The 15,286-nt window shown below is 34.9% G+C and overlaps 1 protein-coding gene and 1 long non-coding RNA gene across 4 annotated transcripts in view; one reads left to right on the forward strand and one right to left on the reverse strand.

The window, feature by feature from the left end:
• Positions 1-15,286, reverse strand: part of LOC129453502 (uncharacterized) — an 84,884-nt gene that overhangs the window by 58,065 nt on the left and 11,533 nt on the right. The gene's annotated exons all lie outside the window — the stretch shown is intronic.
• On the forward strand, positions 7,098-12,832 carry LOC141362995 (uncharacterized). 3 transcript variants are annotated; one of them, XR_012368523.1, is made up of 11 exons: positions 7,098-7,814; positions 8,216-8,312; positions 8,402-8,456; positions 8,557-8,628; positions 8,755-8,840; positions 10,608-10,648; positions 10,799-10,899; positions 11,211-11,363; positions 11,453-11,516; positions 11,913-12,013; positions 12,336-12,832. It is a non-coding gene; the product is annotated as an uncharacterized lncRNA (long non-coding RNA). The 3 variants fall into 3 exon arrangements; XR_012368521.1 differs by having other exon boundaries at positions 11,211-11,516; XR_012368522.1 differs by lacking the exon at positions 8,216-8,312 and having other exon boundaries at positions 11,211-11,516.

Below are 15,286 nucleotides of genomic sequence, written 5' to 3' on the forward strand. Positions count from 1 at the left end.
ATGGATGAACTGAATGTGGGACCACATTATTTTTACATATTTATAACACTAATACTCTAGTCTAAACATAAAAATCTTGACAAACTATACATCTTTGGAAAGCTTTAAGAGTGTAGTTTTCATATTTCAAGGTCATCTGATGATAGACATGATGTAGTGATTCCCCTCCATAGGAATGCATATTAATTTGATATATACATAACACTATATATCCTATTACAAATCTTTAAAAATGTTGACAAACTATATATCACTGGAAAGCTCTAAGAATGTTGTTTTCATATTTCAAAACCTTTTTCCATTAATAATAATGCAATGACAGTAATTAATTAATTTGTGACAAGAGCATGTAGCAAACCATTGACACCTAGTGGCCTTTGTTGGTAAAACCACTAAACGTGTGACATAAGTATGATATAAAGCATTTTGCAGGGGAATGCAGTAAGCAGATGCCGCTGTGCAGATCGATTCGCGTAAAAAAATAAAAGTACAGAAAGCATGTGGAACAGTCTGCAGAGTTTCAAAAGTGCTTAAAGGAATAGTTCACCCAAAAATTAAAAGAACGTAATTAATGACTCACCCTCATGTAGTTTCAAGTTCGTAAGACCTCCGTTCATCTTTGGAAACACAGTTTAAGATGTTTTAGATTTAGTTTGAGAGCTTGTTGACCCTTCATTGAAAATCTACGTACGGTATACCAGAAATGTCCAGAAAGGTAATAAAAACTGTGTTGAAGCATTAAAAATACATTTTGATCCAAAAATAACAAAAATTACTCATGGCTTCATGTTTACATTACATGGACTGTAAACTGTACATAGATTTACAATGGAGGGTCAGAAACATATCGGACTAAATATAAAACATCTTAAACTGTGTTTCCAAACAGAACGGAGGTCTTACGAGCTTGGAACCACATGAGGGTGAGTCATTAATGACATTATTTTCATTTTTGGGTGAACAATTCCTTTAAAGGATAGAAAAGACTTAACTTTAGTTAGTGCTCTTAACTGTTAAGAACTTAATTTAGCGACAGTTTACTTACTTGTCAAATGTAAGTGAAAATTAAAATACATACAATTAGCTTTGTCACATTAGATTAAGCTGAAGTCCATTAGCTCAACCCAATCTATGAAATATGTATAAATGGCACACATTGTGAAAAGTTGTGCAGTTCATTCGCCAAATTCCAATTTCGCATGCAACATTATAGCATTATATTCCAACAAGATGCTCCAAAACAATCATTATTGACTCAGATAATCCTTAATTTAAAGATCACTGCTGCTTCCTCTCTAAACAACTTTTCATTTGATCTCTTATGTCTGTTTCTTACAGCTTCCAAAAAAGGGGATTCAGTGAGGAAAAGAGGAGGAAATTCAGTGGAGAAGAGAGAAGATTCAGTGATTCAGATGGAGAATCAGCAGTTGTTGCCAGTCAGCAGCAGTGATCTTTCTCCAGTGTAACATCATCATCATCATTACAAACACATCAGCATCACATTACTGATAACATCACTCTCATATAACTGAGTTTAAACAATCTACATGTATGTGCTGATGAACCATTTCTTTTTGGTTTGCCATTACATAAAAACATTTCAATCATTCAAATACATAAAATTAATAAAAAGATAAGTATATTATAAATATAATAAAAGTTGATATAATTAAAGTTAATTACACTGATCTACAGATTAACTCTGATCTTTGTTTAAACATAAATTAATATTTCAATTTTGTTAATGCTGTTGGGTTAGGCAATTGTTTACATTTTTTCCTCATAAATCTACACTACGTGCCCCATGACAAAGTGATAACAGAATTTTAGTAACGTTTGCAAATGTATGAAAAAGAAAACTAAAATAACATTTACATTATACATATTCATACGTTAACAATTACTTTTGTTAAATTTTTAAAGACTAGTATTTTCATCAGTTTAAAAAAAAATGAGTTTTTACAGCTTTGTACTGAATGATTCACAAATGACAAAAAAAATTCATAAAAAATTCATTTTATTAACCCTTTGCAACCATTTATCGTTGTTTCAATGTTGTATCAACGTTGAACAATCAACTGACATTATTTCAACCAAATTTCAATATTGAACGTCGGTCTCCCTTAGTTTCTCAAGACCTTAAAAATAAGGCACAATGTAAAGACAAAGGAAACACAAAGAGGGCACATACAATCATCCTTCCTGAAACATTTAATAACAAAAGAATAACTATGGTCTTGTGGACTTTACGGACATTGGGTTAATGATGGTTAAGAGACCGGAAGTGCCTACTACAAAAAACTCAAACATATCTAGCATGTAAAGGTTTTTCGTGAATTAATTTTCTTTAACAGGAAGAGTCACATTATAAACTGCAATGTACAGTGCACTCCTAAAAGGGACAATAAGTAGGATTTACCAAATCTAGTGGTGAAATTGTATTGTGCATTCAAACGAATAGTGCTCTCTACCGCCTCGCTTCTCCAAATGCGTGTTGCAACTACGGTAACCGTTATGTAATCACTGATCTCCTTGTCTGTTTCGGCTGGTTTACATGTTCTGAATGAAAACGCGTTGTGAAAACGCGTTGGTAGGCTAGTGCTTTTTGTCCCTCTCTGCTATTATAGTTTATCAATACGGCGGAACGACATGGAAGCCTCCTTAGACTTACCTGTTCAATGTATGTAAAGAGAAGAAATTCTAAGCTTACAAAGAAAAGTCAGATCACTGGCAGAGGTCATTTGACACCAACGAGGACATATTTATGACTAATAAAACACTTAAAATACATTTATTTTGATTAATAAAACACTTAAAACCCTACTTACTGTCCCTTTAAAAATAAAGGTGATTTGTGATGTCATAGAACAGGGGTTCTCAACCTTTTACAAGCTGGGCCCCCCCCAAAGCAGGTTCATTGCAGTTGGGCCCCCCTCACACAGATAGATAGATAGATAGATAGATAGATAGATAGATAGATAGATAGATAGATAGATAGATAGATAGATAGATAGATAGATAGATAGATAGATAGATAGATAGATAGATAGATAGACAGAGCTTCATACTGTTGTTTGCCAGCACCTCGGCACACACGACATACTGAGGTCTCATTTCAGCCGTGCTTCATCCATTTTTGTTATGTGTTTTCAATATTAAAGTATAGGCAATATGTAAGTGTTCGTGTGTGTGGTTATGTTGAGAGACGTATCGGGGGACAGGGGCTAATCAGCGGGACTTAGGCACAATCTTTAATAAAACCAACAAAAGAATTATTTTGCAGACAATTCAGATTTTATTTTAATACATAACGATTGTAGTCTTTCGTGTAGCAGTAAAAAAAAAAAATACTGGCTAGGGCTGAGATTTGATCTAATCTTAAAAAAAAAGTGGGATTAGTCTTTAAAAAGTCTGTTGGGGTTTTGTTGTTAAGGCATATGTAAATCGAGATTGATGATAACAGACTAGCGAGAGCTGGCACAAGCGAATTTGTCAAGAGACTAGAGTGAATGGAGAGCTATATCGTGAGTCAATTTAAATGCAGTGATTTCTTTTTGTGTGAGAAAAAGTGAAAAAACATTTACACCCCGCTTTGTAAACCAGGACGGGAACGGTTCATTTGCAGCCTGGACGCAGAGGGGTGTGTGTCTCCTCTCTGCTCTGACTGCAGCGCGAGGCTACTGAAGGCCGGGGTATACCTTTTTTCCGCGTCCGTGCAGCTTTCCAAGTATACTCCCCGCGGCTACACGCGTATGGCCGCGTTCGACAATATACGCAATACAAATGATTTCTTATTCAAGTTATTAGTCTAACAGGCTGTCAGGGCAGCACTGGTTTGGCGACATTTACAGTACATTGAGAGACTGAGCGGCCGCCTGCGAGTTTTGGACGGGAGAGGCTCACGGCACTCGCTGCTCGTTGAGCACAGTAGGTCTAACTGCAGAGTGATTTAGGCTTTCAAGTATCCAAACACCACAAATGTCTCAAAAACACCAGTAAAAGTTGCTGGATTTGTCGCAATTTTGACAAAAAAAGGTTATGTTTGTGTTATAATCAGTGCTTGAAATGGGGGTAAAAGGTGGCGTTACTCTCTTTGCATTGTCAAATCATGACATTTTTACATTGAAAAACAAAACTTGGAGATATTGCTGTTACAACAACAATTTATTGTTATTAATTAACAATATAAATGTATTTAAACATGTTTGTGTGAGCGTGGCTGCGTATTCTTTACAAAGACAACATTTTCTTTTTAGAAGTTAGTCATTAATAAACGTAATAGTTTGTTAAGATGGTGTACAACAATTGCATCTAGATGTCAAACACTAAGAAAACAGCCCTGATCTTGTCTTTTCAGTCATATTTTGATATGGTTACAAGACAACAAACAGTAAATAACTTCATAAGAAGTAGGCCTACACTTGGGTTTTACAGTTCAAATCACTTAGAGGTGGGTAGAGTACCCAAAATCTGTACTCAAGTAAAAGTACAAGTACTTTTACAAAAATGTACTCAAGTAAAAGTAAAAGTATCAATCTAATTATTTACTTGAGTAAGAGTAAAAAAGTATTAGATGAAAAAACTACTCAAGTAGTTAGTTACTCGTTACTTCTGATCTGATAGAGAAGTAGCGCAAAAGCACCGAATTTCAGACTACTTGGAGGGTTTTCACAAATCTCTCCTTAAGAGTCTCATTGTTCTGCTTATATACAAGTAAAGCAGCCTATCTCAGTCCTGCAATGGGTACATTAACATCACATAACGTGTCATTTGAGAAAAAAATCTCAAACACACACACACACACAGATGTTTTCTGACGGTTAACTCTATATTTTATTTCATGTTCACAACACAAACTTGTCAGCATCTGCCTTTAAACATGCAAACAGTAAACAAATAAGAACGTGTGTGTCTGTTTGTTATCATCTTTTTATATGATATATAGGTTATTTTCATTGCCATTAAAGTGCAATTACTGAACATAAACAGGAGCTTAATAAAAATGATCATTTTAGATTTTCATATGGAACTTATCTGTTTTTGCAAATCATCTCTACATTTATTATAATATATAATACATGTTTCTTTCAAATCAATCTTTATTCTTTTATTTTTATTCATTCATTCTTTAGGAAGGATTTAAATAAAATACAATCCCGTTTTTATTTGAATGTATTTTCTACACATTAGTGAGGTGTCCGGATTTGTGTATAAATGCAGTCATTACATTATGCTGTTAAGTTTGATTAGTTGTGGGGAAATGATATGGAAATGTGCAGATGTGAACGTGCTGTTTGTATGGTTTAACTTACATTAGGATTTGTATTGTAATCGCTTGCACAAGAGTGCATATGGCAAAAAAACTCGGACAGTGTGTGAAATGACCATTAATAGTGTTCAAATAGACATACTGTGACACTTACTTCAGGCTGGATCTTGAATAGGGCTTGGGCGCCGCGTTGCATTCTGGGACGTGGCGGCCATGTTGGTGGCCTCGCGAATGTAATCATACAGCAAGTTGAACGAGGAGAAGCGGCAGAGTTGGGAGAATTAAAAGAAAGAAAAAAGATGTTAAAATCCGGAAAAGTATGTGTAATTTACTGGGATACGTTAAACAGGGAAGCAGGGACCGGTATGTGGACAAAATCGGAACTATTAACGGTTGGGATCCATATGAAAAAATAGTCATTTAAGATAACAGCGTGGTTGTTGTAAGAGCACGATTTCACGCCAATCTGTAAGCAAAGTCACGTATGACCTAGCTTCACAACTAGCTTAGTTAATGCAGCAGTTTTTGCTGTCAGCAGAGGGATAGCAACAGAAAGATGAATGTTGAAATGTTCCCGTATTTTGGTCGAGTAAACCGGGACATTTCCCTTATGTTCAATGTTGACTTAAGCTATATAAATTAATATTCAGATGTTATACTTCATTGTCGTATATATAAATGTCATTTATATGTCATGTATACACATTACTGAGGGGTTGAGGTTAATGTTTGGTTTCCGATATTGAATAAAACATAATGAAGTTTTGTTCTTATCTGTCATTTTTAATGTAAATTACTTTTAATGTGTTACTTTATTATTAATACAGCAACGGTTTACCATGGTTGAAAAAATAACGACAAATTAATCAAATTAAGACACACGATTGAGAGAAAGTATGTCTATAAACAGAGCGCAGCATGGAGCGCAGCAGTAAAGGAGGCAACCAATATGGCCGCCACGACAAGTAATGACGTCACGACGCCCAAGCCCTATTCCTGTTCGCTGAGATGTCAGCTCGTTTAGTGAACAAAGCATGCATCACATTATGAAACTATTCTTGTTGACCTCTTGGATTGAAAACATATACCGAACTTGAAGCCATGCATGATCTGCCTCCGATAACTCGCACAACGCACACGCGCCCTCATCTGCTTCTCCTATCATCTACGCGGCCGCGCGGTCGCGCGCGCTAAAAGGGTGACCGCGCGGTCGCGCGCTAAAGGGTGACGCAGCCTGTTTCGCGCAACTTTCGAACACGCCCTATAAACTTTAAAAAATATATATATTCATTAATTATTACCATTTGACAGTAGCGCAGTAACGCCGCCGAATGTAGCGAAGTAAAAGTACAGTTTTTTCACTAGAAATGTACTTGAGTAAGAGTAAAAGTACCCATCCTTAAATTTACTCTAAAAGTACTAGTTACCCGAAAAATGTACTCAAGTAAATGTAACGAAGTAAATGTAATTCGTTACTACCCACCTCTTTTAGACGAAATATTGACTGTTTTGGTCTATTTTAGCAGCGAAAATAGATCTGATGAATCCAAACAAAAAATCACAGCATAGCGCGTCTCACAGCAACACTCCATCATGGTTTGAATGATTCAGTGATTTGAACGAATCGGTTGAGTCAAAGATTCAATGACCCATTCACAAACATCCGTCTTATTCTTGATGAATCGGCCGTTTGAACGAATAGCTTGAATAAACGACTCAATGACTCGTTTAATAAAACCGCTTATCACCTGTATTTCCGCGCTCACCAGTCCAAACACATTTTAATTTTTTTTCAGGAGTTATGTATATACAAAATGATAACTTTTTATGACAGCACCCAGCAAACATTGGTCGGACGGCAACGTCGTCTCCCTGGCCAAAAGAGGTCGCGGCAGGACGCCACAAATGGTGTACTATTGGTCCGAAATCAACGTCGTCTCCCCGTCCAAAATTAGTCGGTGCTGGACGGCACAAATGCACAACATGTCCTAAAATGCATTTATGTAGTCCTTGTGAAATATGCAAATGCTGTGCGTACACCTTGGTTAATACTGCAATAATTAATTTAAGTGAACAAAGTATATTTTTAAGAGGTTATGAATAGACGTCCACTCACGTCTTTTACACGTCTAGACTAGACACGTAGAAAAAAAAACATAATAATCTTTATGAAATACACGATTTGTATGCAAAGTAAATATATTAACTTTATCTTGTTTAAATAAATTATAATCACAAAGTGCCCAGTGTGATTGCAAAGCCACACTGCATTTTAGTCATTATTTCACCTGTTTTATTATTGAATGTATGCATATAAATGTAAAACAGATACATATCCGGTCACCATTTAGGTGTGAGTTGGATGTAATTTCAAAAACTGTGATTCCAATATTATTTTAAGAAATATATTACAAAATCCCGCGATAGGACAGATTATCTCGCGAGATAGTGGTCACGTCACGCGTTCTTCCGGAAGTTCACATTCAAACACGAGGAGCGATTACGAGGGAGTTTTGTCTATATATTATGCAAAATCTACTGTTGGGTAAGTACATTATGTATTATTTGATTAACGTGCTTAAGTTTTACTTGTTTGACACGAAGGCTCCGAAATAAACGTTGCCAGAATTGTTGTCCACACTGAGTATGACAAAAATTAGCTAGAAGGCTAAAAGCTAACGTACTTTGAAGTTATAACGTTACATGGTATAAAGTATGTTTAAGAATACAGTCAAAGTTATTACTGTAACTAATTAATGTAGCCTCTTGAAAGTCTCTTTCAGAAGGTAAATTATCTGAAAAATAAAAGTTATTTGGCATTAATGGAATTACAATGATATGATTGCCTAAACATTGCACATACAAAATATTAAATACTGTTTTGCATTAAAAGTTCAGCATAAGTGTTTGTTTGATTAACTTCCTTTGCTTTTGTTTTGTACAAAGAAAAAGTAGAACCTCATCCAAATAAAAATAAACAAGCTGTTAAAGGCACTGTGTCCCACAGACCCTTCAAAATATAACCACCCAAAACCCAAGTCAGGTAAATGCCTCAGTTTGAAAATACATTAACAAATTGGAGTTGTTATTGTGGAGTTAATATAATTAATTACAATTTCGTTTTATTTACAGTTGAAGATCAACACAAACCAAATAAAGATGCGCATTCTACAAACAATAACAAAAGGTATGGAAAACTGTAGATATGAATTTTTGTAGATATGGCTTAAACAGTCTACACATTTGTTAATGTTCTAATTTGTCATATGTCCTTGTTTGTGCTAAAGATCAAGTTTTGTGTGCAACACACTTGGATGAGACGTGCCCGATCCCTGACTTTGTCTACCCTACATTAAGTTGTAAGTTTTTGACTTCTTTGCTTAATACTACGAAAAAGCGTGATTCTTTCAAAAAGGACTTTTATATATTTTGATATGAAACTCAAAAATGTATATAAATTGTTTTGATGTATTTTGTTTACACAGGCACACTTCATGACAGTAAACATCGGTATCAAGATGGTGTGATTGATCTATACCCTGGCCTAGAATAAGCTGTGACACTATGAGACGTACGTGCTACTGATACTTTTGTTATTTTTTTGGTGCATTCCCACACTATACAAACACATTGCTTTGCTCCAAAGTGCATACACTTTTGCCTTTTATAATGTCATTCTCATTTTTAGGTAAAAATTTATTCCATGTCAGGGTTTTGCCTGAATGTCAACATAATATCCAAAAACTTTGATATAAAAAGTGATTTATTTTAATATTTGACACTACTATGCAGGGAACTACACTAACCTTTTCCACTGGTGGCACTTGCGCTACCAACTTTTTCAGTTACTGGCGCAAAATATGATTTGGTCGCACATATTTTTTTCAAGTTATATTAAGGCGCTCTGGATAATAATGAACAATAATGAAACTGTATTGCATACAGATATGCTTTTTATTTTACTTGCCATCTTTTAAACCACATGCCTTCTTGTTTTCTTAAACGTTGCAGTCGTGTTTCCCACAGATCTGAAATTTACTTGGTGGTGGTAGCCGGTGAAAAGGGCAATTATTACCCACTGACAAATAATGGTCTACTATACATGTGACGAAGAACTAATAATGTGTGACACAACACAATACTTTGATTTATTGAAAATTAATGTTAATTTCACATTATATTTCATTAATCTAACCACCCCAAACTTTCTTTGCCATTAACAAAGCTGACACTGTTTGTCAAAGCACCACGAAAACACTTACTGTTTTTGCACTGATATATGAAGCAATTAGACCCCTTTTATCAAACTCAATATAGTACAATACGATGTATAGTATATTAATAGATATTGCAGGTCTATAGATTATAAATGTGACTGATGTTATGACTGATGTTATAATGGTAATAATTACTATTAGATAGACACTTTTACTGCTTCTGCTCTATCTTTCTATTTCTCTCTTGCCGATTTAAAAAGCTTAATCCACTCATTTTTTTCAGATTTAAAAGTCTACTTGCTGTCCCGGTGACAGACTTTACATGCATTGCTTTGCTCGTTCAGTGCAATTGGCTTGACATTAGCACTGCTTTTTGCTACAATCTCTTTCCAAACTTAATATGGATATGGTTTTAGAAAAGATATGGTTTATTAATAATAAGATTATTAAAAAAATGTGAGAAAGCAAATGCAGCGCGTGGTCATAACAAGAACCATCGCCATAGAAACCGAAGGCACGCTGAAACGTCACTCGAGCTTTAGCGCGGTAGCGCTCATGGCCGTTTTCCGATCGACTCGGGTTATAAACACAACATTAATCAGACTTGGGACCCAAAGTAATTAAACTAGGACCTAACCGGACCCGACAGACCACTTTAAATATAAACCCGGAACCATACGGGGTCCCGCGTCCTCAGTGAAGAAAGACCTCTGCTCAAGTTCAGAAACATGGAAGACACTGCGCTTGCGTCGCGTCGCACCTAATTCATTGAGAAACAGCTGAGCACGCAAACGCACACTGATAGGGAGAGACACGACGTGCTTTCACCCAAAATGAAGCCAACGTGTTGATGGCTCAGAGCACGTTATAAAACGTATTCGTAAAATCCACATTTCTGTTTTAATAAATGCTCATAGTAAATCATAGCATATTGTCTACAACATTAGGTAGCACTTTTGCGACCCATTAAAAATTAGGGTCGCAACGGCAGTTCAAAAGGTCGCATATGCGACCATTTTGGTCGCAGTGTAGCTCCCTGCTATGTATTTTTTTTAAATACATTGTGCATGTGTATGTTTATTGTACTTAATGAAATTACATGCAAGGTGTTTGTTTCGCAGGGTCACATAATGAACAGCCATCTTACAGACAACCGAAAGAGGCATAGTATTGTTTTCTTGTGTATTGTCATACACCTAAAAAGGATTTTTTTTAATCATACAATTATGGTGTTATTCATTCATTAATGTGTCCTTTCTTACCTTAAATAACTTATAATTTTTCACTACTTTTGTTTGTAATGTCTATATAGTATTCTCTACAATCCCAAATTCTGGATTGACGCCCCAGTACCAGAGGGCACCCCAATCCCAGAGGGCACCCCAATCCCAGAGAGCATCAATCTGAAACCAGGTGATGGTGATTTACTACTAATCAAGGAACTGGCTTTACTGACGAGATGCGCATGATATCGCATGCGATTTATCGTGCAGCCCTAGATTTTACATCAGTGACAACACAGCTTAGAGGATAAACATGTACATTTCTCTGAATCTGAGTTAATAGTTACAAATACAGAGCTTATAATGTCTGTCATTGCTCAACCACAAAGACCTAAAAGTACAGACAGCTAATTTCATAACTAATGCAGTATTACACTGTGAAGTTATTTATATATACTGTTAAAATATTACACTACCATATAATTAACTCTATTTGTCCAGGTGAGGTAACACAACGAAAAAATAACAGGATGGAGACTACCTGATTCTTCACCTATGGCCTCAGCTTCAAATGCAAGAAGCAAGAAATGCTATATGACTGTGTATTTTGCATTATGAATACATTATGAATACATCAAAGATGTTGATAACAAGGTGATCTGCGTAAATTGTGACATAAAGAATATGTATATATATTTCCATCTATCTTTCTATAACATTATTTCAATTGTTTTCACATGTAGGTCCAGCAACTGTCTGAGTTGGTGTATATTCTGTCAGAGACTGCGTGAACAATGTTATGAACAGGTATGTATTTCTCTTGAATTGTGTAATCCTGCATAATATTTCAGGAATATATGTTGATTACCACCATTAACCCAGCTATTTATATTACTTCATTTCAGGATTTAATCTGTCACACATTACTTGTCAGAAGTTTTAATATTCGTAGTGGCTCAAACAGTCAAACAAGAAATCAAAACATAATTTTAGTGTAAGCCATTACTTGTCATCAAAACTTATGGATGAGGATATAGTTTATAGCACTTGTTACATGATAGATGAGTAGTTGTGAAATGTTAAAACATAGTTTATGTTTGAACATTGCATGCAATTGCTATGTTGCACATTACTGTTAATTGTGATTTATTGACCATTTAGGTTATTTGTCTAAGGTGAAGTAATCATACATTTCTTTCACAGAATGATGTCTAATTGTCTTATGGCAAAGTTCAATATGAGCGGTGGTGGACATCTGGAAAAGAAGGCTTTTAAAGGCACACCTTTGTATTATGTTATTCAAGGTAATTTGGGGAATATGTTGATCTAAAAAACTTGTTTTTGTATATAGATGTAATTTTTATTGCTATGCTTTATGTATTTAGGGGACATCACAGCTCACCTGTCTTTATCAGAAATATCCTGTTCATTTTTTGACAATTACAAACCTAGTTAAAGGTCTTCCTCAAGGGCACCACAGTGGTTTTGTAGAGGGAGGGGACAAATGCCGTTTCCCCCACAACTGATCTAACACTTATTTAATGCAGAACATCTTTCATACTATATATTGTATTGTATTTTAATTGTATTTATTTTAAAAATAAACATATTCTTCTCTTCCCTCAGATGCTGTGAAGAGGTGGAGCCCAAATGCCAGAGACTCAGAAATAGATGCAGCTATGGCAGACCACCTCAAGCACGCTCCAGGAAGAGCTGGGGGTTGTGAATACACTAAATAAGCCAAACAGTTGTAATGTGTAAAAGAGAGAGTTGACCCAAAAATGAAAATTGTTATAATTTTCTTACCCACATGTTTCAAACCTGTATACATTTCTATTTTCTGCTGAACACAAAGATTGAAAAATGTTTGTAACCAAGCTAACTGTCAATAATTTTTTTTTACAATTGTAGTAATGGGTTGTGAGATCTGCTTTCTGCTTTCTATTCTTTTAAATATCTTTGTGTTCAGCAGAACATAGAAAAGTATACAGGTTTGAAACATAAGAGAGAGTAAATTACTAAATAATCATTTTTGGGTGAACTATCCTTTTATATAGTAAAGTATTTTGAAATTGTTATTATAGTTAAACAGTTTAAAAAAAATAAAAAGTGCTAAATCAGAACATGCTTCTTTTTTTTGCTTATGTCCACAAATAATGTGTTCTTTAATGTGTTTGAAATACACGTGATTACAACGTTATAAAGACGTTCAGGTTTGACTGGACTAAATTTGTGTATTTTAAGAACCTTAATAATTGCCTATTACAATTGTACAAACTAGCCTGTTTTATATGCACGTTTTAAGTGAGTATAACGCCTAAATTAAGCAGAGACTCATATTACCGTCCAGAAGAGGACATTTTTAGACGTGCACGGACCGTGCAGAAAAGACGTGTGATTCACGGTCAGATGACGTCAAAGACGTCGGTTGGATTTTCATTTTGGAACTATTTTTCAACCATGACGGGACGTGACGAACGGACGTCTTTTCAACGGTCATCACACGTCCAAATGTTTGCTGGGCAGTTTAGTGATAAAAAGAACATTATTTTTTTTAGATTTTATTTTTTCCCTCCCATCCTGTAGTCACTTGCGCCCCCCCCCCCCCCGCGATATTGTCGGCGCCCCCCCAGGGGGGCGGGCCCCACTGGTTGAGAACCACTGTCATAGAAGAACCATTTTGGCTGAATGGTTCATAATGAAGAACTTTTTTGTTTATTAATGTTAATTAAGGTTAGATTAATTCATGTGTGAAATAAATGTTTAAAATGCCTTAAACTGAATGTTTTTTTTTTTGAGGAACTACAAATAAGACGATCAACTAAGAAATGTTTGTGTTGCATTCATTTTTTTTTGTCAATTTAACTTATAAAAAACATTAGTTGACTCACTTTTATTTGTTTTTTAAGTGAAGAGTTTGGTTCCAAAACCAGATAACTCTTTAAAAATCTTGTTTTTTTGAGTGTGCATTCCAATTAATATCAATCAAACTGCAGTTGGTTTGTTTTGATTTAAGCCTTTATAACTAAAAAAAATACAAACAAAGTAGCACAATAAAAACATGATGATAAACATGTTTTGAAAAAATTTTTTAAAAACAGTTATCTCGTTTTGGAATCAAACTCAATGTTAAACAGTAATCTTTAACAGTATACAACTGAATGATACAGACATCTGTAACTGTTGAACAAACATGTTTGTTTCTCTCTGTGTACTTCAGGTAGTGAATTACTTTAATTCAGATGCAAAATTTAATTCAGGTCTGTGATCTCATATAATCAAATATTATATAACTATTTATGTCCTGTTAAAGAAGATCTAGAATTTAAAATGTGTTTCTCTCCTAAGATGATGATATTTGTAACTCAATTCTGTCATTAATAAAGAAATTGAAATGGACATAAATGTGACATTTTGCGTTAGATTTAAAATTTAGAGACCATATGACTGACAAGTAAAGCAACCAGTCAAGTTTCGCTTTTGTGCCACGTCATGTTTTGGGGCTTGGAAATGTCGCCATGGTAACAGGTCAGTGTGAACCATCATTTTACGAACATTTGTTAAGTTTATAACAACAAAAGCAAATAGGTGAAGATTCATTGCCTACATTTAAACAGTAGCGTTTATTCGATCTTGATGAAGCATATTTTTACCGATGTAAACATAAAAGCTTCTCCTTCTATCAGACCGCTTTGTGTTGTTTACGCGCAACATGTGCATCTCCTGGAAATCCTGTATAAATCAACCAATCAGAGGACGACTTCGTAATACACCAAATTGTTTCCAGAAAAATGAACTGTATGCATCAGACGTTCAGCCTATGGTGGACATGATGTCTGAGACTGAGATTAGGTATACGGAAATCATTTTACATTACCAATGCACACAAGGACAATAAAGACAACACAAAAATTCCTCAACATTTTAAATAATTTTTAAAAATGTATGCATTTCATTTAAATCTGCGTGCCGACGGGTTCGGGTTGCATGTGATTACAGTATTTTTATAAAATAGTTATAGGAGGCAGTATATTTAATTATAATAATTTTTTATTTGATATAATTTAATTGGATAAAAAAATATTTAACTTTCTGTAGTGTGCATATGCTTATAAAAAACTCCCCATATTAGCACGTAACTTTCTTGAAGGACTACGCACACCTACCTTTTTCATGCTGAACGCTATTGGCTGTTCATTAAAAATGTCAGCCAATCATGTGAACGCACATGATAAATAATCAAAAAACTTGAGTTGAGAGCGAAAGTTGATAACTTGCACCATAAAACAGATTACTTTGAATTAATCCGGTTGGATTTGTCAACTTTAACTTACTCTGCAACTTTGAGTTTGTTAAACTTGCTTCATGCAACAGGCCATCAATGACCAACTATAGTTTTAAAAGTTGATCAGAGTATCTAGAAATTAGTAATTAATTAGTAATTCAAGACTTCCCTCCTGTTTCATTGGGGTATAAATATGAGGTGACGCTGATGCTTATTTCTCTTATTATTCCTCTTATCTCTTAACATGGGAAAGACAGGAGAACATGCAATTTATGCGTGTCGCCATTCAAAA

The sequence above is a fragment of the Misgurnus anguillicaudatus genome, unplaced genomic scaffold, assembly GCF_027580225.2.
Source record: "Misgurnus anguillicaudatus unplaced genomic scaffold, ASM2758022v2 HiC_scaffold_31, whole genome shotgun sequence".
In the NCBI taxonomy this organism is placed as follows: Eukaryota; Metazoa; Chordata; class Actinopteri; order Cypriniformes; family Cobitidae; genus Misgurnus; species Misgurnus anguillicaudatus.